The 21,641-nt window shown below is 38.7% G+C and overlaps 1 protein-coding gene and 2 long non-coding RNA genes across 9 annotated transcripts in view; 1 reads left to right on the forward strand and 2 right to left on the reverse strand.

Moving 5' to 3' along the window:
• The window catches only part of LOC136258579 (uncharacterized), a 181,643-nt gene that overhangs the window by 127,374 nt on the left and 32,628 nt on the right, over positions 1 to 21,641 (forward strand). The gene's annotated exons all lie outside the window — the stretch shown is intronic.
• LOC136258582 (uncharacterized) lies at positions 9,577 to 12,229 on the reverse strand. Its single transcript, XR_010702858.1, has 3 exons — positions 11,707 to 12,229; positions 11,431 to 11,652; positions 9,577 to 9,993 (listed from the first exon to the last, which is right to left on the reverse strand). It is a non-coding gene; the product is annotated as an uncharacterized lncRNA (long non-coding RNA).
• Positions 16,613 to 21,565, reverse strand: LOC136257238 (uncharacterized). Of its 2 annotated transcripts, none has more exons than XR_010701858.1 (3): positions 21,447 to 21,565; positions 19,401 to 19,473; positions 16,613 to 16,840 (listed from the first exon to the last, which is right to left on the reverse strand). It is a non-coding gene; the product is annotated as an uncharacterized lncRNA (long non-coding RNA). The 2 variants fall into 2 exon arrangements; XR_010701857.1 differs by having other exon boundaries at positions 19,389 to 19,473.

A 21,641-nucleotide genomic window follows, 5' to 3' on the forward strand; every position in this document is an offset into this window, starting at 1 on the left:
GTTCTTTGTTGAGTTAGTTGATAGAAGTCAACGTGGCAGAGTCTAGAACAGTTTTGGTGGTGCCACTGAATAGTTCGAAGTACTCCACGTGGAAGGTGCAATGTAAGATGGCGCTGATCAAGGTTGGACTCTGGGGTATTGTTAATGGTACGGAGAGAGAACCTACGGAAGGAGATGAAGCACGGGCGAAGTTCGCAACAAAACACGATAAAGCTCTGGCGACCATAGTGTTGGCAATGGAACCACGTTTACTCTATTTAATTGGTAATGATCCAACTGACCCCGTTGCTGTTTGGAGAGTGCTGTCGGAACAGTTTCAACGTAAAACATGGGCTAATAAGTTGGAACTGAAACGAAAGTTGTTTTCGCTGAGGCTAGCAGAAGGCGGGTCCGTGCAAGACCACATCAAGATAATGACTGAAATATGTGATGAATTGTCGGCAATTGGGGAGCGTGTGAGTGATGAAGATCGAGTTGTTTATCTTTTGGCTAGTCTCCCAGAGAGTTATGGTGTCCTGGTAACTGCCTTGGAAGCTAGTGCTGATGTACCCTCATTAGCTGTTGTGAGAGAACGCTTACTACACGAAGAGACTAAGATGAAAAGTAAAGAACTTCAGGCTAGTCAAGAAGGAGTATTGACGGCTAGCTTCAAGAGAAAGTTAAGGTGTCATTTTTGTAATAAAACTGGCCACTTCAAGAAGGACTGTGATGAATATGCGAAGTATAGGGACTCCAGATCGGTCCAAGTTAAGAAGAAAACCAAAATGGGGGCGTTCAAATTGACGATCACTCCTGAAGATGAAACAAACACTGATAGTAAAAGTACCAGTCTGGTAGTCCAACATGCTTTGTCATCAGACTGCAATACGCGCAACAAGTTGATCCTAGACTCGGGAGCGACATGTCATATGTGTAATCAGAAATCAATTTTCACCGATTACCAACCTCTACGGAAGCCATTGAAGGTAGTTCTTGGTGATGGTAGAAGTTTGCAGGCTGTAGGACAAGGAAATGTAGTATTGAAGAATCACAAGACAAACAAATGCACACTTCTAGGTGTTCTCCTGGTACCAGAACTTGCATTCAATCTTTTCAGTGTAACCTCAGCTTCTGAGAAGGGCAAATTGACCACCTTTTCTGATGTGAAATGCGAAATTCGAGATGCTGGCTCAAGGCTTGTTGCTACTGGATATAGAGAGGGAGTCTGTACTATCTTGATCACATTGATTTTGTTCACCAAGCCTGCTCAAGCTCAGATCAGACTGAATCTAAGTGTAAACTCACTGTTTGGCATCAGAGGTTTGGGCACTTGGGAGCTAGTGGAATGCGGGAGCTGGCCAAGAATAAAATAGTCAATGGTCTACAATATGACTGGAAGCAAGACCTAGCATTTTGTGAATGTTGTGTTCAAGGGAAGAGTCACCAATTGCCATTTCCACAGTCTACTGCAAAACGAGCAAGTCATCCCCTGGATCTCATACACAGTGATGTCTGTAGAAAGATTGGGACACAATCCTTAGGAGGGGGTGAGTATTTTGTCACTTTTGTAGATGACTGTACTCGATATGTGTGGGTATATATCTTGAAGCATAACAGCGAAGTTTTTAAGAAATTTAGAGAGTGGAAAGCAATGGTTGAAAAGTCAAGTGGGTTGAACGTTAAGACAATTCGTTCTGACAATGGGGGAGAATATACCTCATCTGAGTTTGTAACTTACTTGACTCAAGAGGGAATCAAGCAGGAATTAACAATTCCTCATACCCTGCAACAAAACAGAATTGCTGAGAGGTTAAACCGTACTCTAATTGAGGGAGTGCAGACTATCTTGGCTGATTCGAAGTTGCCTCATAAATTCTGGGTAGAGGCACTGTCAACATACGTGTATCTCAGAAACCGTAGTCCGACTAAAGCACTGACAGAGATCACCCCATATAAAGCCTGGTATGGTGCTAAACCAGATGTAAGTTTCCTTCGAATATTTGGTTGCAGTGCCTATGCTCATGTACCTAAGTTTGAAAGGCACAAGCTTGATGTCAAGTCATGAAAATGTTTGATGCTAGGGTATGGTTCTACTCAGAAGGGGTATCGTCTTTATGATGTAGAACGTATGAAGGTTATTCACAGCAGAGACGTAGTTTTTGATGAAACTTCCACTCCTAGCTTTCAGAAGGAGACCCCTACCAAGTATGTGGAACTAGAAGTCGATAGTGATGAAATTAAGTACACAGAATCACAAACAGATGGTGGGATGGCTGAGCCGGATCAAGTGATTGAAAGTCCCATGCCAACTGGTGGGAATCCGGTTCTTCATAGGTCAACACGAAACAGACAAGCTCCAGAGTGGTATGGTGATGTTGTGACAATGGTTTCATGTGATCAAGAAGATCCTACATCAGCAATGAAGCCAAAGCTGCTCCAGACAAATGTCAGTGGGAGAAGGCCATGGAAGCAGAAATGAAATCACTCCAGTCAAATAACGTATGGGAGCTAGTTTATCCTCCACCAAACCGGAAGGTCATAGGTAGCAAATGGATTTTCAAATGTAAAGTAAATGCTGATGTGGTCGTGGAGCACTACAAGGCAAGGCTGGTTGCTCAAGGCTGCACTCAAAGGTATGGATTGGACTATGAAGAGACCTTTAGTCTTGTTGTTCGTTTCAAATCCATAAGAGTTTTGTTGGCCATTGGAGCTCAACACAATCTAGAGCTTCATCAAATGGATGTAGCTACAGCCTTCCTACATGGAGAACTGACAGAAGATGTCTATATGCAACAACCAGCAGGGTTTGTTGAATCCGGGAAGGAGAATCTGGTGTGTAGGCTAAAGCGCAGCATTTATGGGTTAAAGCAATCACTGCGTTGCTGGAATCGTGCCTTGGATGGTCAACTAAAGGAAATGGGGTTTTCTCAGACATCAAGTGATCCCTGTCTGTATGTGCTCACTGATTCAGGAGAGATTTTCGTAGTGGCCGTCTATGTAGATGACATTATTCTTGGTTGTAGCAGTCCGATGAAGATGAATACAGTCAAAAGGAAACTGAGTCAGAAGTTTGAAATGAAAGATCTAGGCACACTACATCATTTCCTGGGAGTCAAGATTGTTCAGGATAAACTTGCTGGAACTGTGTGGGTTGGTCAGCCTTTTTACACTGAGAAGATTCTTCATCATTTTGAAATGTACAATTCCAAGCCTGTTGGCTCACCAGTGAATCCTGGTACTAAACTAGCTGCCAGTAAAGACCCAGAGAACATGTGCAACCAGCAAATGTATCAGGCACTGGTAGGAAGTCTGCTGTACTTGTCTACAAAGACTCGTCCTGATATTGCATATGCTGTGAGCAGCGTTGCTCGTTACTGTGCCAACCCAACCAATGACCACTATACAGCAGTAAAGAGAATTTTGAGATACTTAAATGGCACTCGAAACTTCGGTTTGCTGTATAGAGGGGATGATCTTAGTGAGACGAAGGGGTACTCTGATGCAGACTGGGCAGGTGATGTGGGAGATAGGAAATCACTTCTGGATACATGTACCTTTTTGCAGGTGGAGCTGTGACCTGGAAGAGCAGCAAACAGAGCTGTGTTGCACTATCCACAGCCAAAGCAGAGTATGTTGCCTTGTCAGCTGCTGCACAAGAATCAGTATGGCTTCAGCAATTGATGAGTGACTTGATGCACATTAGTAAGCAAGAAATGACCATCTTTGAGGACAATCAGTCAACCATCTGTCTTGCTAAGAATCAACAGACACATGGATGAATGAAGCATATCGATATAAAGTACCATTTTGTTCGTAACCTAGTTGAGACTGGAAGAATTAAATTGGTCTATTGTAGCACTGAAGATATGGTAGCTGATATGCTTACTAAGGGACTTGCCATCCAACAATTTGAAAAACTTTGCAAACTATCTGGAGTTGTGGAATGCACTCACAGAGATTGAGAAGGAGTGTTGATGAAGTACAATCTCAATGAGTGTGAATCTGAACTTTTATTATTGATTTTGTAATCTATTGATTTTTCTTTGTATGTGTTCCAGCTTATTGATGAGCAGTCACTGCCACTTACCACATTGAAGCTTGTCAGCAATCTGCAAAGAATGAATTGACATAGTTAACTTTACAGACTTGCAGTGTGTAAACTATGCATTTTGACAAGTTTTTTGTTACCTACTTTGCAAGTGAAAAAGACTTTTAACTTTTAATATTAGGTGTTAATAAAGTAGTGTTAATAGAATAGGGGAGTGATGGAAAGCCCAATGGTGTCCACTAACACCTCTCAGGGTTATTTTAGATACTCTTCAAAGGTTGTAATGGGACACCTTTTTAGGGAGCCTGACAATAACAGCAGTTAAAATACCCTAAAAGATGTTCCATTAAGAACCTTGTTTTAACAGTGCATGCTCAGTATACTTTCATACAATGTGAATGTCACTGAATCATTACTGCAAAACCTTAATATAAACTGAAATTCACAATGAAACCTAACACTACTTGATATAGGTTTCTTATAGATATTGATAATGGAGTTTTGTAAGAGCAGATACAAGTCTTGTAAGTTATTATCTCATATCAAAAATACTGTTACTGTTAAATATTACATGTCTTAACATTCCTGTAGTTACATGCATTCCAAAGTGTGATCAGATGGACACCCGGGGGAATAATGGGGACACACAACAAGAGACCAAACCTAAAAGCACCCTACTAAAAATAAAGTATATTGCTACTAAGAAATAGAATTATTTACTATGCCAGATACTCTAATTTTCAGAGCCTGACTCTTATTATTAGTATAATATCTTCTAATATTTAACATGCCAATCCTTAAATCAAGAAACGTGTGCTTGTCCCAGTGAAACCTAGTTTCAAGAGTGCAATACTCTTATTTCAAGAGCACCAGTTTTTGCTGTATAGCTGCATGAGTTTTGGTCATTCCACACAGCCTGCAAAGTACTTCTTGCATGGTTCAATGGAGTGTTGAATAACGATATATACACCTTCCTTAGTGTCTGTAGGTTCTTCACTCTTTCACATCTTGTTTATAAACATGTGCTGTTTATAAATGATTGCATGAGGTATCGCATTAAATGGACTCTAAAAGCTTTCTGCTTAAAAAGCTTTCTCTAGGTAATTTACTGTTCTGCATACTTTCACAACTTGTTTGTCAGTCATTAGGGCTTGTGCACAAATCATGTGACTGTCTTTAAAAGTTATTGTCTGATTTAGAGGTTTCAATGGAGAAAATACATGCATGGGTAAAAGCATGGGTAAACCAATATGTGACCAGGCCTGCAAAAACAGGTAACTACATCCTACCACACTACAAGTCATATCTCAGTACTAGAGCAGTATATTTTCATTATGTAACTTGCATCATAAAGCCAATTAAACACTTAACAAAAGCTGAAAATTGCATTTCCATAGCATAATCGTATAAAAAGTTATTAGTGATGGAAATTTTAAAAAGTTGACAAAAATCATGGGTGGGGTCTATTCTATGGAATGGAATGGAATGATGGACTAAACCACGGAATGGAATGCCTTTTCAAATTGAAGCTTGCAGCTTACCATTGCTGTACAAGTTATCGGTGGCACTTCCAGCAGGTAATCAAACGCACCCCAAGAAAGATAAAATGAATTTAAGGATCGATTGTGGGTTCTTGTTGGTTGTCATTAATAACGAAGTACTAATTGTGGGAATAGCTGACTCAATGCGTTCATCTTCAGATGTATCAAGTAGGGAACTCAATGCATGACTTGTTTTACTAGTATGCGAGTTGTTTTTGCTTACTTTGACTTTAGAATGTACAGTCAAGGGCTCAGCCTTTCTAATCAGCATAATTCAGTATGTAGCTACAGTACACTAGGAAATAAGTATGGTTGCAAACTGAATCAACTCAGTCTAAGCAGAATCTAAAGGAATTTTGTGCAGTGTGTGAGGAGCAAACATTCAGATACCTCAAGGAGGCTATATTGTGTGAACATCAATAATTCATTAACAGTCGTGAGAGTAGTGGACTAATGCTAGATATCTCAGCCTGAGTAGTGAGTTGAATCCGGGATGGGGTCTATTTTACAGAATGGAATGCTTTCTGAATCAAAACTTGCAGCTTGGCTAGCTGGCTATCATTGCTGAAATTGCATTTTATCAGTGAAGCCTCCAGGAAAATGGAACAGGATAATTAATATTAATAGCTGTCTCATGCAGTGATTGTTCTACTACCTGATTTATCATGCAGGTCTCTTCAATTCATTTATTGCATGACCAAGGAAAGTTTTGTTACTACAATACAGTAGCTGATTGGATGTCAATTGTTTCTGCTGATCTTGACAAGATAAATAGTTTAGAAGACCACCTGATTTCAGTTTCAGAGCATAATATCCACAGAGAATTTAACTAGAAAGTTATTGGTGACAGGAAAATGCTAGGTGATCATGACTTTATTCAGTCTAAAACCAGAATGTATGGTTTATTGAGTGAGGTATCACTTTCAAAATGTTCAGATGACCAGTGATGAGATGCATGGATTCATCAAATTTTGTTGAGGTTGGAGACATTAAATATCCAAAAGCAAGCTGACTGTATAATATTAATTGATTTTCTTTATATTTTCTCAATTTTGAGCCTGTATACAAATAATTATATATTTCTTAGTCAATAGAAATCCTAGAATAAGATGGAGAGAAAATTTATCTTGGTTTACCTATACTGTACAACTTCAAAGGAAAATGAAGAAAGTATAATTATAGACAAATCAATAAAATTAGTACAACTATTAGTTGAAGATTAAAAGGGTGGTAACTTCTTGTTCTTTAATATGTTGCAAAGTGGAGGTACAAATCAAAATGGGATATCAATTTCATGATGAAAAATTTGTATACATAATTGTATCCACTTGTCCTCCACTAAAATATGCTACAACTTACAGTGTCAGTACATTGCCAGTCTACCTTGAAATCTCAATTCTATAGTAGATCCAACACAGAGCAGCCCGCACTGTAACAAATACATGTGATCCCACAGTAATTTCATGGACCAGCTGGACTGGGAAACACTTGAAAATACACAAACAGTGTTTTGTTTGAAGTTAAGCATGTGAAATGTTACACTTATGATTCTTAGGTGGTATGTAATTAATGTGAGTGTTCCATTTCAGGTCTGACTAGATATATTGAATTACACACACCTCTTGATCCAAATCACATTTGCCTGGTGGCTATGGGCATGGTTTCACATGCTTAGAAGACTTATAATTGAGATCTGGTTGATCTTGGAACAGTTTTGGCATTTAGCCTGATTCAAGGCTAGCAGTCAGACACATCCTTGGATTTGTGCAACAGAAAAAATCAGCTCACTATTGAACACTGCATTACTCCATTGCACCGGCTGTTAATAACTCCATGCATACACTTCAATGATGTTTGCACAATATAGCCTCCTTGTGGTCTGCCAAAATGTTTGCTCCTCACACACTGCACAAAATTCTTCAAGTTTTAATTCAGCTGGCTATTTCATGTTACCAGTGTATTCCTGCTTGCTTTATTTGTACACTGATATATGACTTGAAAAGCCGGCCCAGACTGTTTTCTAAAGTCAAAACAAGCAAAACAGCTCAGCCCTTCTTGATATATCCGTAGATGAACCATGGATCACTGATACAGCTCATCCCACAATTAATACTTCGTTGCTAATGAAACCAACACGAACCCACAATCGATCGTTTAATTCTTCTTATCTTATGTTTAATCACTCACTGGAGGTGCTACTTGTAAGAGCAGTTTCAGCAATGGTAAATTGCTAGCTTCGATTTGAGAAAGCGTTCCGTTCCGTGGTTTAGTCCATCATTCCGTTCCGTTTCGTAGAATAACCCCACCAAAATCACGTGCCTTTTTTTCCGTGCTAGATGGACTGCCCTTGCCACCACCCCCAGCACTAGGTTTAAAGTGCTGGACAGCTGGAAATACCAGCAATCAAACAAGGCCGCCAGACTCCAAACAACCCTCGGAGTAGGCCAGATCAATACTTTGGTGGAGTTGGTAGGGAGGCAACTATATTCTATAGCCACTTAGCTGATTTACTCTCTAAGAAACATGGCACACCCTATACCAAGACACTTTCACTAATGCGATGTTCCATCTCTTTTTCTTTACTCTGTTCTGCCATCTTGGCTATCTGGGGCAGTAGGACCATGAGACCTGTACATGTGTAGCACCCCACTACCTCTGCTGAACTGCACCTGGCAGAGGTTCAGCTTGACTCATCTGTTCAATGTATTTATTTAATTTTGTATCTGTTTAATGTGTTCATGAAAAAATCTAATTAGCTACATATTAAAAAAAAAAAGTTATGATTCGAAAGGCAATTACGTGTAGCAAATGCGAGATCGAGATACTCTAATAGAACAGTCACCCTAATAGAGCATTCAGCTACGTTTATAACTTACTCCATTATAGAATTATATAAAATTGCAAGTTATTCTGTAGGGAATTCAGCTACAAACAGTTAATCTGATAGACAATTCAGCTACAAACAGTTAATCTGATAGACAATTCAGCTACAAAAAGTTAATCTGATAGACAATTTAGCTACAGGCAAGTCACCCTGTAAAGAGTTCACCTATAAACAAGTCACCCTGTAGAGAGATCAGCTAGAAGAAGTCACCTTGTAGAGAGTTCAGCTACAAAGAAACTACCATGTAGAGAGTTCAGTTAGAAGAAGTCACCTTGTAGAGAGTTCAATTACAAAGAAACTACCGTGTAGAGAGTTCAGCTGCAAACAAATCACCTTGTACAGGGTTCAGCTACAAACAAATCACCCTGTAGAGAGTTCAGCTACAAACAGATCACCCTGTAGAGAGATCAACTAGAAGAAGACACCTTGTAGAGAGAGTTTAGCTACAAAGAAACTACCATGTAGAGAGTTCAGCTAGAAGAAGTCACCTTGTAGAGAGTTCAATTACAAAGAAACTACCGTGTAGAGAGTTCAGCTGCAAACAAATCACCCTGTACAGACTTCAGCTACAAACAGATCACTCTGTAGAGAGTTCAGCTTCAAACAGATCACCCTATAGAGAGATCAGCTAGAAGAAGACACCTTGTAGAGAGAGTTTAGCTACAAAGAAACTACCACAGGAAAAATGTGGCATTTCCTGTAGCAGGATATGTGCAGGAAATTTACAGGACAGGTGACATTTCCAGCACATATCCGGGAGATGGAAATGTGCAGGAAATTTGCAAATTTCCTGTACATTTCCTACTACATGATAGGGCACAATTTCCTGCAGATTTCCTGCACTGGACATATGAAATTTCCTACAGATTTCTTCTATAAGGTATTTATGAAATTTCCAATACATTTCCTCTATACAATATCTATGGAATTTCCTATAGATTTCCCCTATACAATATCTATGAAATTTCCTGTAGATTTCCTCTATACAATATCTAAGAAATTTCCTATAGATTTCCCCTATACAATATCTATGAAATTTCCTACAGATTTCCCTTACACAATATCTATGACATTTCCAACAGATTTCTTCTATACAGTATTAATGAAATTTCAAATACATTTCTTGCACAGTATCAATGAAACTTATACATGTGGTAAAAACTGTAAACAATAATATCTACATGGTATTACATTATATACATGTACACAGTTACAAGGGTATAGTATAGCTACAAGTTAGTCACATAGTACAGTACCATATATCAGATTTGGTGACCCATCACGAAATTTCTTTTGCTTGGGACAAAGTGTGATCACCTGGGCTGAACCTGTTTAATTGACTACCATCTTTATCATCATATCAGCATGTTTACTCCTTAAGCTTGAGTTTTAACTTTCATTAGCTCATCGTGTCACTCCTTGCTAGATGTCTCTCTGCTCTCTTGGTGTATCGATGTCACTTAATATCTTCTTGATTGATAGCTATTTCCACCTTGCCCTTAAGTTCGGCATATTACAGCTGCTCCACTTTATTGAAGTTTCTGCAAATTGTATAATGTAAATGAATGCACGGTATAATACACATTAACAAAAAATGCAACCTATACTACAATATAACTATTTTTCTTGGACATTTAAGAAAGTTGAACGACGCAAGATTACTGATAACAGATCCAGTGTAACCATACGAAAAATGTTTGTGGTCAGGGCCAACAAATATGAAAAACTGAATACATTAATACTATGCATAGAAAACACATTAATAGTAGGACCTAATGTATTTCGCAGACTGGACTCGCAGACTGGACTCATGCACTGAACTAAACAGCTTCTTAACAGTTATCCAGGCATTATCTAGCTCCTGTACCACTGGAAACACCATTATCAAGCTAAAACTGTTGAAGCTGCTCTTCCTACAAAGTTACAGAGTTCGCGAATGCACTAATTTAATAGAATGTTTACAAAACATGTGTACTTGTGCATACTAGCAGTGGTGGAGGCTATTGTAGTTGCGTAGGATTAATTCCTTTGCTGCTTTACTACTTAGTACTAGTGGATAGGCTACTGTGAATGACCAGAAGTAAATACTTAGCGATGTTGTTAGTACTGCGCTATCCGCTTAATGCTGCCCGCTAAGCTAGTTTACATCTAAAAATATGCTGTCACTATATAGACTGTGTAGAAAAGGCTATGTGTAGCCTATATCTAACTATTTATGCACTATTATAACGTCTTGTAAATATTCTAATAAATTAGTACACGTGTGATATTTGTGACTTTGTAGGAAGAGCAGCTTAAGTAGTTTTAGCTTGACATTAATGTCTACAGTGGTACAAGAACTAGGAAATTCCTGGATAATTGTTAAGAAGCTGTTTCTAACTTAGTGTGAGTCCACTCCACAAAATACATTATGCCTATTAGTAGCAGGTTGGCAGCTATTCTTGAAAACTAGCTCCTTAAGTGGCTGAAATACAGCAGAATCAATACCAAAATCTTTGGCTGGCTGTTGAAGGCCATCCACCACTGATTCTCATGAAGCGAGGTCCTCGTGTCAAAGCCAGAAAATGTGACTAGAGCCTGACAGGGCACCCAGAAAACATAACCTCAAGAAACCAGTTTTGAGCATCAAAATCGCCGGATAGTTTGATAGTATAGCTACCCACTAGAGGTGGTCATTCAATTTCCCCTGGTGTATAATTTGGATCCGCTTTCTAAAATCAAGTTACAAATAATGGTAAAGTACTGTGTGGTATTATGTTCAATCCAAATGCACCTGGGAATGCATACATACTACTCAAGGTACTACTTAGCACAATTACTGTAGGCAAGATATGAGCAATGTAGGATATAAGGTTACACATATTTTGAACAGGATGTCTGTTTGTGGCCTTGTTTAATGATACACCACAGAATAAACACATACTACAAACAAATATATAATCACAAACAAGACTTGTAATCACAAAAGAGAACCTCACCTACAGACCAGGTGACACATCAACGACATTCAGTAACAGTTCAAACTCAATTGCAGGTTGGCATCCTGAGGGCCGATGGACTTTTTCAACAAGTGCTATAGTCTTAATGATGTTCACCATCTTGGCAAAGCTACCATTCTCTTAATATATCTGGTGATACATTCTGCTGACGAGTAACACTATATTTATCTCCAGACATACTACTCTATTGATTTTGATAACCTGGATATAATAAATATTTGCGTACTGGACTAGGCGATTCTAAATGATGCCTACCTTGTTTTCCTGCACCGAGTTGTAGTAAGAAGAGCTTGTTTGTTTCCTCACATTAGAAGCAGTGGCAATAATACCATTCCTTTTCACATACCCATATGGAATTATAGCTGTTAAGGTAGGCGGGTGATGTGCGAGTAGTGACTTGAGTCCAGAACCCCTCGAGTCGAGACGGCCGCTTCACTGGCATTCTTTTATTTCACTACTTGCTTGCGGAGTCTTCTCTTTCTCTATGTCACAGAAGAACGCTTCGATTCTCTCCAACTTTCTGCCAGCACCTGCCAACGTCGCCATTTTTAATGTTCCCGCGCAGCATAACAAACGCCTCAACTTTTGTCAGAAAAAAACTATTAAGTTGCGCGCTTAGGTTAAAATCGATCGGTTAAAATTCTTGCTCTTTGCGACCCACCCAACCTTTTACTCTAGAAGAGAAAGAGAGTATCTTCCCTCATATTATGTACAGCTAGCTAAATATTATACGTAGCTATACCATAGATTATATAGAGGGCTATAATCTATGCTTTTAAACTCTAGTGCACAGACTAACGTACGAGAAGCCATACAATTGCACGTAAGAGTTTGCTATTTGATATTATTTCAGCCCTTCAGTACACTCAGACTTACTTCAAAGATTCTGTTTAGCAGCATGCAACTGTCAGCACCCAACTAAATTACGTTAAAAATGCTTTCAGATTGCTGCATCTCAGGCTTGAGTGATGATTTTAAAAATTTTCCTGGTGGAGGGGGGGGCTGCTCCCAGACCCCCTTGAAAATATGCTACAATTGCTATGCCCTCAACTGTGGTGGCCCACCCGCCCCTATTTTGCCAGAGCCAGCCCTGCTTGGTAGTCTTGTTTGGTTACACTTTGGTTCACACCGAGGTTCACACTTATCAGATTTGATCAATTTAATTGTTCAGGACAAGTAGTGCAATCTGGATCCAGAGGCAGAGATGGTTTCAGTGCCCACAGGTGATTAGTGCTGTGAGCAACTGGCAATGTGGTTCAGTGCCCAAGACATGCTGAAACACGTAGTAGCTACTGTAATACATGAAGGAGTTGATTATATAATTACAGGGGAGGATCCAGACTTTTAAAAGGGGGGGTTCCACTTTAAATTGCAACTTCAGTCTAGCTGTAAGTTGAAGATTAAAAAAAAAGGTCATTACCTGCTGACAATAGCTGCCCCTCACCAACTACATTTCCTTATTTATAACTGTATACATATAGCTTGCTACACTGCTCCTCAAAAGACTACTGTGACTTCTCTATTAGAGTATCTCGAGTAAGAGAGGCTCTTCTTTCAAAAGGGGGGTTCCATGGAACCCTTTGAACCCCCCCTGGATCTGCCCCTGAATTCGATACAGAATTTTGCATGTATGATCAGCTTTGGCTACACAGCATGTGCAATTCCCACTGAGCCAAACTGGAAATTGACAAATAGCTACACCAAAATCTTTTAAGTGCATTCTATGTAAGTAATTATGCATCAGATGTAAAGCAAAAGCACACATCACAATGTCGACCCCATTTGATGTGGTGTCAAACTCATACATTATGTAGAGTCGTTTTTCTATGATAAAGTGTGTGGGAATACTACCTTAAATAGACATATACTTCTTGTAGCCAATATAGCTCCTAATGGTGTTCAGTCCCCTTCATTGACTCATTGTCAATAGTCTCTCAACGGACCACCCTATAGTTTGTAGCTGCTGATAGTAAAACATCTGAGTTGAGTTAGCTACATATACGTATGCTGGTGAGAATTTTATAAATTTATCCCAGAAATTTTATTGTAGTTGTAGTGGCACAATGGATCCTAGCCACTACTGCTATGCTCCAGTAGCAGTAGTGGCTACTGGATGGTAGCTTCATTGGTTTTGTATACATAATTATGTGTTGACCTGGTTATAGTGGTACTCCTCTGGTAATAGTAGAAAGGTGTGTGCTGAAGTTCCAACAGGTACTGTAGAAAATGTATGGGAGATGAGTTTCCCAGTTCGCTGTGTATAGAAAATTGTTCCAGCTCATCGATAAAATGATTTTTTGCTTATTGTGAGATGACACATAACAGCCTATAATGTTATTTAATTTTATGGTGATCCTGTGTAATTCATAATACAAAGTGACGTAATTATGCAAAGGTTGCTTGTTTTCTGTTTTGTGCCATGGTTACCAATGGGGCTCAATAGAGAGTGTCTGGAAAGCCACCCATTTGTTTGTTTAACCATTACTAGCACTTACAAATTGTGGCAAACCTATTATATCAAACAGCATGTAGCATTTCTGAGCTGTAACAATTTGTTATTACATATATAGGTATATTGATCACGAGATTAAAGTTTAGTGCATGGGTTAATTTCTATATTCTGCAAGACAACAAAAACTGTGAAGTGTGCGATAGAATTTTCAGTGGATGCAGATATATTCATGTAATAATTCTATCTTTAGCTACCAGTTAAACTGCATAGTACAATCTGAAAATAAAATTATTGCAAAATTCTACAGTAATTTGAGCTAAAGTGTAACCATATCAATTTAAAATTCCATAGTAACTTCAAATCAATGACAGTAAAAGTGGCACATGTCAAACTTATATTACATGCCTAACTGCAAACTACCGTAACAGGTGATATGTACTAATACAGAAAATGCACCAGAAATGTAAACAAATTACCTTGAAATTTCCACATAACTGGAAATCACCTGGACAGGTGGTATGTACTAGTATAGGAAATGTTCCAGAAATGTGAACAAAGAACTCCTTGACAAAATATGGTTGTGGAATTTCCTGCACAACTGGAAATTAGATGGAAGAGTGATATGTAGAAGTACAGGAAATGTGTCAGAAATGTAAACCAAAAAATTTCCTTGACATTTCCAGTTCCAGGAAATGTGACATTTCCTGCATGAGTGGAAATTGCTTGGAAAGGTGGCATGTATTAGAGCAGGAAATGTGCCAGAAATATGAACAAAATATTCCTTGACATTTTTGAAAGTGGCATTTCCTGAAATCACTTGGAAAGGTGATATGTACAAGTACAGGAAATGTGTCAGAAATTCAAACAGAAAATTTCCTTCACATTTCCTGTACCGATATAACCACCAGAAATGTGGTATTTTTTGCTGTGTACCATGTAGAGAGTTCAGCTACAAACAAATGACCCTGTAGAGAGATCAGCTAGAAGAAGTCACCTTGTAGAGAAATCAGTTACAAAGAAGCCACATTTGAGAGAGCTCAGCTACAAAGAAACCATCATGTAGAGAGTTCAGCTGCAAAAAAATCACCTTGTAGAGAGTTCAGTTACAAAAAGATCACCCTGTAGAGAGTTCAGCTAGAAGAAGTCACCTTGTAGAGAGTTCAGCTGCAAATAAATCCCCTGTAGAGAATTTAGTTACAAAAACAAATTGCCCTGTAGAAAGATCAGTTAGAAGAAGTTACCTTGTAGAGAGTTCAGCTACAAAGAAATCATCATGTAGAAAGTTCGGCTGCAAACAAATCACCCTGTAAAGAGTTCAGCTAAGAACAGATCACCCTGTAGAGAGTTTAGCTACAAACAATTCACCCTGTAGAAAGATCAGCTAGAAGAAAGTACCTTGCAGAAAGTTCAGCTACAAAGAAACCATCATGTAGAGAGTTCAGCTGCAAACAAATCATCCTGTAGGGAATTCAGCTACAAACACATCGACCTGTAGAAAGATCAGCTAGAAGAAGTTACCTTGTAGAGAGTTCAGCTACAAACAAATCACCCTGTAGAGAGTTCAGCTAGAAACAAGTCATCCAGTAGAGAGATCAGCTAGAAGGACCACCTTGTAGAGAGTTCAGCTACAAACAAATCACCTGTACAGAGTTCAGCTAGAAGAAGTCACCTTGTAGAGAGTTCAGCTACAAAGAAGCCACCATGTAGAGAGTTCAGCTGCAAACAAATCATCTGTAGAGAGTTCAACTAGAAACAAGTCACCCTGTAGAGAGATAAGCTAGAAACAAGCCGCCCTGTAGAGAGTTCAGCTAAAAGAAGTCACATTGTAGAGAGTTCAGCTACAAAGAAATTACCATGTAGACAGTTCAGCTGCAAACAAATCACCCTGTAGAGAATTCAGCTACAAACACATCACCCTGTGGAAAGATCAGCTAGAAGAAGTTACCTTGTAGAGAGTTCAGCTACAAACAAACCACCCTGTAGAGAGTTCAGCTAGAAACCTGTAGAGAGATCAACTAGAAACAAGGTCTAAACTAATTTGTCCTTTTCTAAACTATTTTTTTGGCCAAAACAAGTTATTTTTAAAGCATTTGTCCTGTACTTTAATCGATATTACATAAACTCTAATCAGAAAATCTATTTATGAAACACAGAAATTGGGTCAATTCACTATTCAATACTTGTACTATCCATGCACTCAAGAATATGATAAAAATATACTAAGCTATATTCACAATTTCAACACCATTATAAAGTTATGTTATCTCTACAGAAACAAAGGATATTCGATGTTGTCACGATGAGAGATGGTTAGTTCAAATATATTTAAAAGGATACGCAACATTGAGAAAGAAGAGATGGTCACTCAATGTTGAGAGATGGTTACCCAACGTTGACAGATGGTTACCCAACATTGAGAGATGGTTACCCAACGTTGAGAGATGGATACCCAACGTTGAGGAGACCCAACGTTGAGAGATGGTTACCCAACGTTGAGAGATGGTTACCCAACGTTGAGAGATGGTTACCCAACTTTGAGAAGGTGCCTTATACAGAATTGCACTTTACATATATGTGACCACACTGACATGAATTATTTCATGTGACCAAATTTTGTGAATAATTTTTTACAATCATTGATTAACAAGAAACATACTGGAGTTTTAAGTACACCTGTGAGTCGATAGGTTGCAGTCTAGCACATGAGTATATGTGATACAAGGATACACTAGAAATTGTCGTGGCTATAATAATTTCATATTTTACAGAACGTTTTGATTTGCCATGCATAAGACAACTACTTACAAGTGATGCAATAATATCTGCTAGTACATTTACACAAATGCATACAGACACTTATATAATAACCAGTTTTTTTGTCCATGTCCAAAGTGTACACTGTATATTAACACCACGATTGTTCCCAAAGTAGCAGTACTGCAAAACATATAATATAATTCCAATGCATACAGTGAACAGAGACTTATTTACAATATATTATGTATCAAAATGTACAAGCTACAGGTACATACATATGGAGCAGATTATAACTGGTCTTCATAGATCCGACATTATGTCAGATCGAAGTCAAAGTTGATCTCACATGGTCCGACAGTGAGTGCACTTTGTACATGTTGCGCATGTAAACATGAACATACCCTCTAGGAAATTTTGGACTCTACAGGCTCTTAAAAAAGTTGGAATGCGAAAGCTATGCTTTGAATGATTCTAAAACTTGATACATTCACCTGACCTTTAAATCAACTATAAAAGTTCTCCTTTCACATCTTGCTTATCTGGTCTAACAGTTTACACAGTGTACTTGTGTGCTAGCACTGTTATGATGCCGAGGATCGATTCCCAAAATTTCCCATAACTTTTTGTTTTTGTTTTTAAGACCTTTTTGGTACACCTTTTCAATAAAATGCTTTGACTGCTTTATTAGAGTAACTCAATCTTTTCTAGCGGAAACTAGTCGGTCATTCTTGGCCGTTCCAGTCAGCAATTGGGCGGTCCTTTAGCTAATTGGTCAGTAAAAGTCCAATGGCCGACCATTGTAATCTGCTCTGTATACATACATAGCTACAATAAATCACCTCTTTATTGGTATATAAATACATAATATGCAGCTGGTATTAACAAACTTTGAAGTGCATTGTTTAGTTGAGCGGTATAGACTACATTATCATTAAGATTACCAGTGCAAACTCTTTGCAGGATTTTTTTTATTTTTCTCAATTTATTATACAGATGTACACCACTTCTTCAATACTTGAACAGTCAATCATCAATAGTGACCTGCTCGGTCTTATCGCCTGTTTCAAAGTATTGGGAAACAGCAAATTGAAGTATTTAAAGTAGAGTTGCACCGATAATCGGTTGAATTATCGGTAACAACCGATATTAGCTAATTTTACAAGTATCGGTATCGGCTACGAAGCGGAAATAACTTGCCGGTTAACCGAAACCCACAATCAATCGTTAAGTTGACGACAATGAACAGGTGAAAGTAAAGAAGGTGGTGAATGTAGCAGTAAGTGGTTTGTTGTAACTGTTTTGTAACTATTTGAGTTTGTTTGTTTGCACAAATGTGGTTGCAAGGCTATAGTAGGCTGTGTATATTTATCGGCCGCCCACGCAATTAGTTGATCACTCTTCACAAAGGGTCTGTAGTCCCACTAAAACACTGTTTGATTAGCTGTTTTATAACTACTTGGCTTCCTTTTCCATGAAAGGAGATACTAGCAAAACTGTGTAAAACATTGTAAAAGTCGGCCGCCCACGTAATTAATTACATTGATTACATTATCATTACAAATGCAGTTTATACGCATAAACTTTAGGTGATTTTCTGCTCCTCCTCCTCTGTTCTGAAGAAATGAAGAATATCGGTAAATATCGGCATATCGGTTACAGGAATAGGCAAATAATCGGTATCGGCAAATGTGAAAAAATGCATATCGGTGCAACTCTAATTTAAAGTGTGGTAGCTCAACCAGAGGAGGTTGCAAGCATAACAAATGCTACAAAAAATTATTAGTGTTAATTGCATTTTTGAGATGGTAGGGAGGTTAAAGGAGAAATTTAAAGGACGTGGTGCCCATTTCTAACCTTCTTCGTAGCAGTCAATTGCTGACATTATTCTTCTAGACTTTTCATCGTCTTTCTGCCGCATGTAATCCTTGCTACTGGGGCGGCTGTACCTAGACTTTTTGTGAAGTACAAGGCAAATCGGCAAATGACGACTTCTTAGGTGCCTATTATACTATATTCTCTAGTAGAATTCATTCTTCTATTTGTCTATCTTGATTGTCAGTGGAGACACTTACAGCATTCCAGTCCTGGTGCGAGATCTCACATGATTTATGGAGAGCAAAAGTTTTAAAAAATAATCCTAAACAGTGGGGTTTCACAGGGTTCCATGCTCACTTGCCAAGTATTCATCATTCTTCATTGACTGGAAGGTATTTCAACACCTTAAAAGGCTTAGTATGCTTTTCAACACAAACCATTGGGCTCACGTGTATGTTTCCAACCTCCTCTGTAGCTCAACAACGGTTGGAGCTATGCCAGCCATCTTTTCACATATTTTACAACATTTCCTCTAGAGTATCCACTCTACAAGTAGCCAACTTCTAGGTTTCCCACCATTTTAGATAATTTTTAAACCGAGGCTGACTGTATCAAACAAGCTCAACTTAGGAGATCTTGAAAAATTGAGGTTTGTAAGCAACTGAGGTTTGTAAGCAACTAATTATGATAGAATTGACGGGGGAATGTCCATAAAAGAAAAGGGCTTTGTACCACTGCCATATATCATTAGTTACCCATCATATAGTACGTATATTCATAAAGCAATTCCCAAACCCAAGTGTCCACCATAGGCATTGCCTATTAATAAACTTAATGCTCATCCGAAGCACCACATACACCATATATCATATACACACATACCTACACAACTAACAGATACACAGATACATACTTGTTCACTGACCGATGAGTCATAACCAGATGTCTTCACCACTATGGACACTAGGTAGAGTGTTTCTCTTTAACAATCTCCATTTCTACAAATAGAATAACAAACTTCATTAGTATATCCAAGGTAAAGCCACTATACATGGTTTTCATAAACTAGTACATCTTAATTGGTTCCATGGCTTGTAGCACACTAACTACTATTTTAGGATGAATACAGGTAATCGTAAAGACCAATTCTACTTAAAATACCAATAAAACATATGTTGGATAGGTGATGAAGACAGTACTATTAGACAACTTTGTTACAATGGAATAATGGATGTAGTAAGGAATTTTCTGGAGGATAATTAACCTGGCTCTGTAATTATTTGGGAAAGGTGGTGCTTATGTGTGTGTGTGTGTGTGTTCTTTTGTATGCTGCTGAAACCTGGGCTCTGACTCAGGTAATGATTAGAAAGTCACAAGCATTTCATCATCAATGTGTCAGGTAAATAATGGGCATAGGAAGAACAGTGCAGTGGGCATAGCACATCAACACAACTCAGTTAGTCGAACGCTTTGGCATGTGAGAGTTTATTGGCAATCTGTGGAGCATGGCCAGGCTTATGTAGATGGCTGGGTCATGATGCACGCATGTCTGGAGATCTCATGCCAAAAAAGATACTGCTTGGTTGGCTATGTCAGACACGACCTGCCCATGGTGTGAGGCTAAGATGGCATGACAAAGATCATAACAGCTTTTCCATCAGCCACTCGTGGTACGTACCATCAAGCTCAAGACAGAACTTCATGGTTAATCACAGCGTGAAACTGCTTCTAATTGTCCCTAATGTAGCTATGCTTAACACCAACTTTTACAATTTAAAAAATGCCTACAAGAGAGTACCATAAAATATCTCACTTTTTACTGTGGCAGCCATTTAAAATGCTCTAGCAACTGCCCCAGGGTGATTAGCTTAATAGGAGCCTATCCCAAAACTGGAAGTTACCAACCTACATAGTTTGTAAAAAATTGGTACTTTTGTCCAGAGTGTCCACTGCCCTTCTAGTATGGTTATAGATTACTTTACAAAAAATGGTCAAGATCTAGCCAGCCTGCTCCTTCATCACCCAAGACCATTAGCCATGGATACCACTGGCTGAGAATTTATTTTATTTTATGTACAACCAGTTATAGACCAATTAAACAAATATATAGTAATACATGTTCTAATTGGTTTAGTTCCTTGACACCCTTCAGCCTAGTCTCGCGTAGCCAGACCGCCTTTTTTTTCTTTTGTGGTCAGACAGGAAAAAGGGTCTGGTATACTTACATTTAGAGTTAAGAATTCTGTTAAGAATTCTGTGCAGAGTATCAACCCAGCAAGGATGATTGTTGATTGCTGCTGACTGATGAAGCCCTCTACTTCATAGACCTGTTGACAGAGCATTCAACAGAGCAGCAACTTAATAACACAGATTCCAGATCACAGTTTTTGCTGTGCTACAGTTGTTGTTGCGTTTAGAACAGATGTGAGCTCCACAAAGCAAGACAAACAGCAAAATCTGCTATCCATCTGTGTTAGCAAGAGTTCATAATATTAGTGTATTAATTTCCATCCCTCTACACTAATATTATGAACTCTTGGCAATCAACAATCACCCTTGCTCGGGTGATACATTTTTCCCCGTCCGACCACAAAAGAAAAAAAAAGTGGTCTGGCTACGCGAGACTACCTTCAGCCCTCACTGATTTACTGATTTGAATAAACACAAGCATTGTGAAATAGCTGGGCAGGTTAGTTTGCAACGGTTTTTATGGAGAATAACAATGTCTTATTTACAGCCAAACTTCTTCATACCTTTTTAAAAGCAAAATGGCGCTGCACTTTGATTTAACTAGGGTTTTGTAAAAAAAAAACAGAGTAGCTAGAAACCTTTATTTTGGTACAAGTAATCGCCATACCCTTCAACGCAAACGGTATTAATACCACATCCAAGACAAAAACCAGAAAAACCGGGGAACCTTTTCCTTTAATACCGGCACAAAGACAAATTACGATACACTACTAACACTTACTTGGTACCAGGTGACGACGATAGGGTGTAGCTTCATCCATCCCTCGGCTTCCGATTTGCTCGCGCTTGATGTCATACGGCATAGATTATGGAGTGGATGGGGCGTTATTTCGAACTGCCACCCATTTTGAAACGCCGGATATTACCGCAATACAGTATCTAATCCAAAACAGCCAAGCTGTAAAAAAACAGTGCG

Source organism: Dysidea avara, chromosome 6, assembly GCF_963678975.1.
Source record: "Dysidea avara chromosome 6, odDysAvar1.4, whole genome shotgun sequence".
NCBI classification, from domain to species: domain Eukaryota; kingdom Metazoa; phylum Porifera; class Demospongiae; order Dictyoceratida; family Dysideidae; genus Dysidea; species Dysidea avara.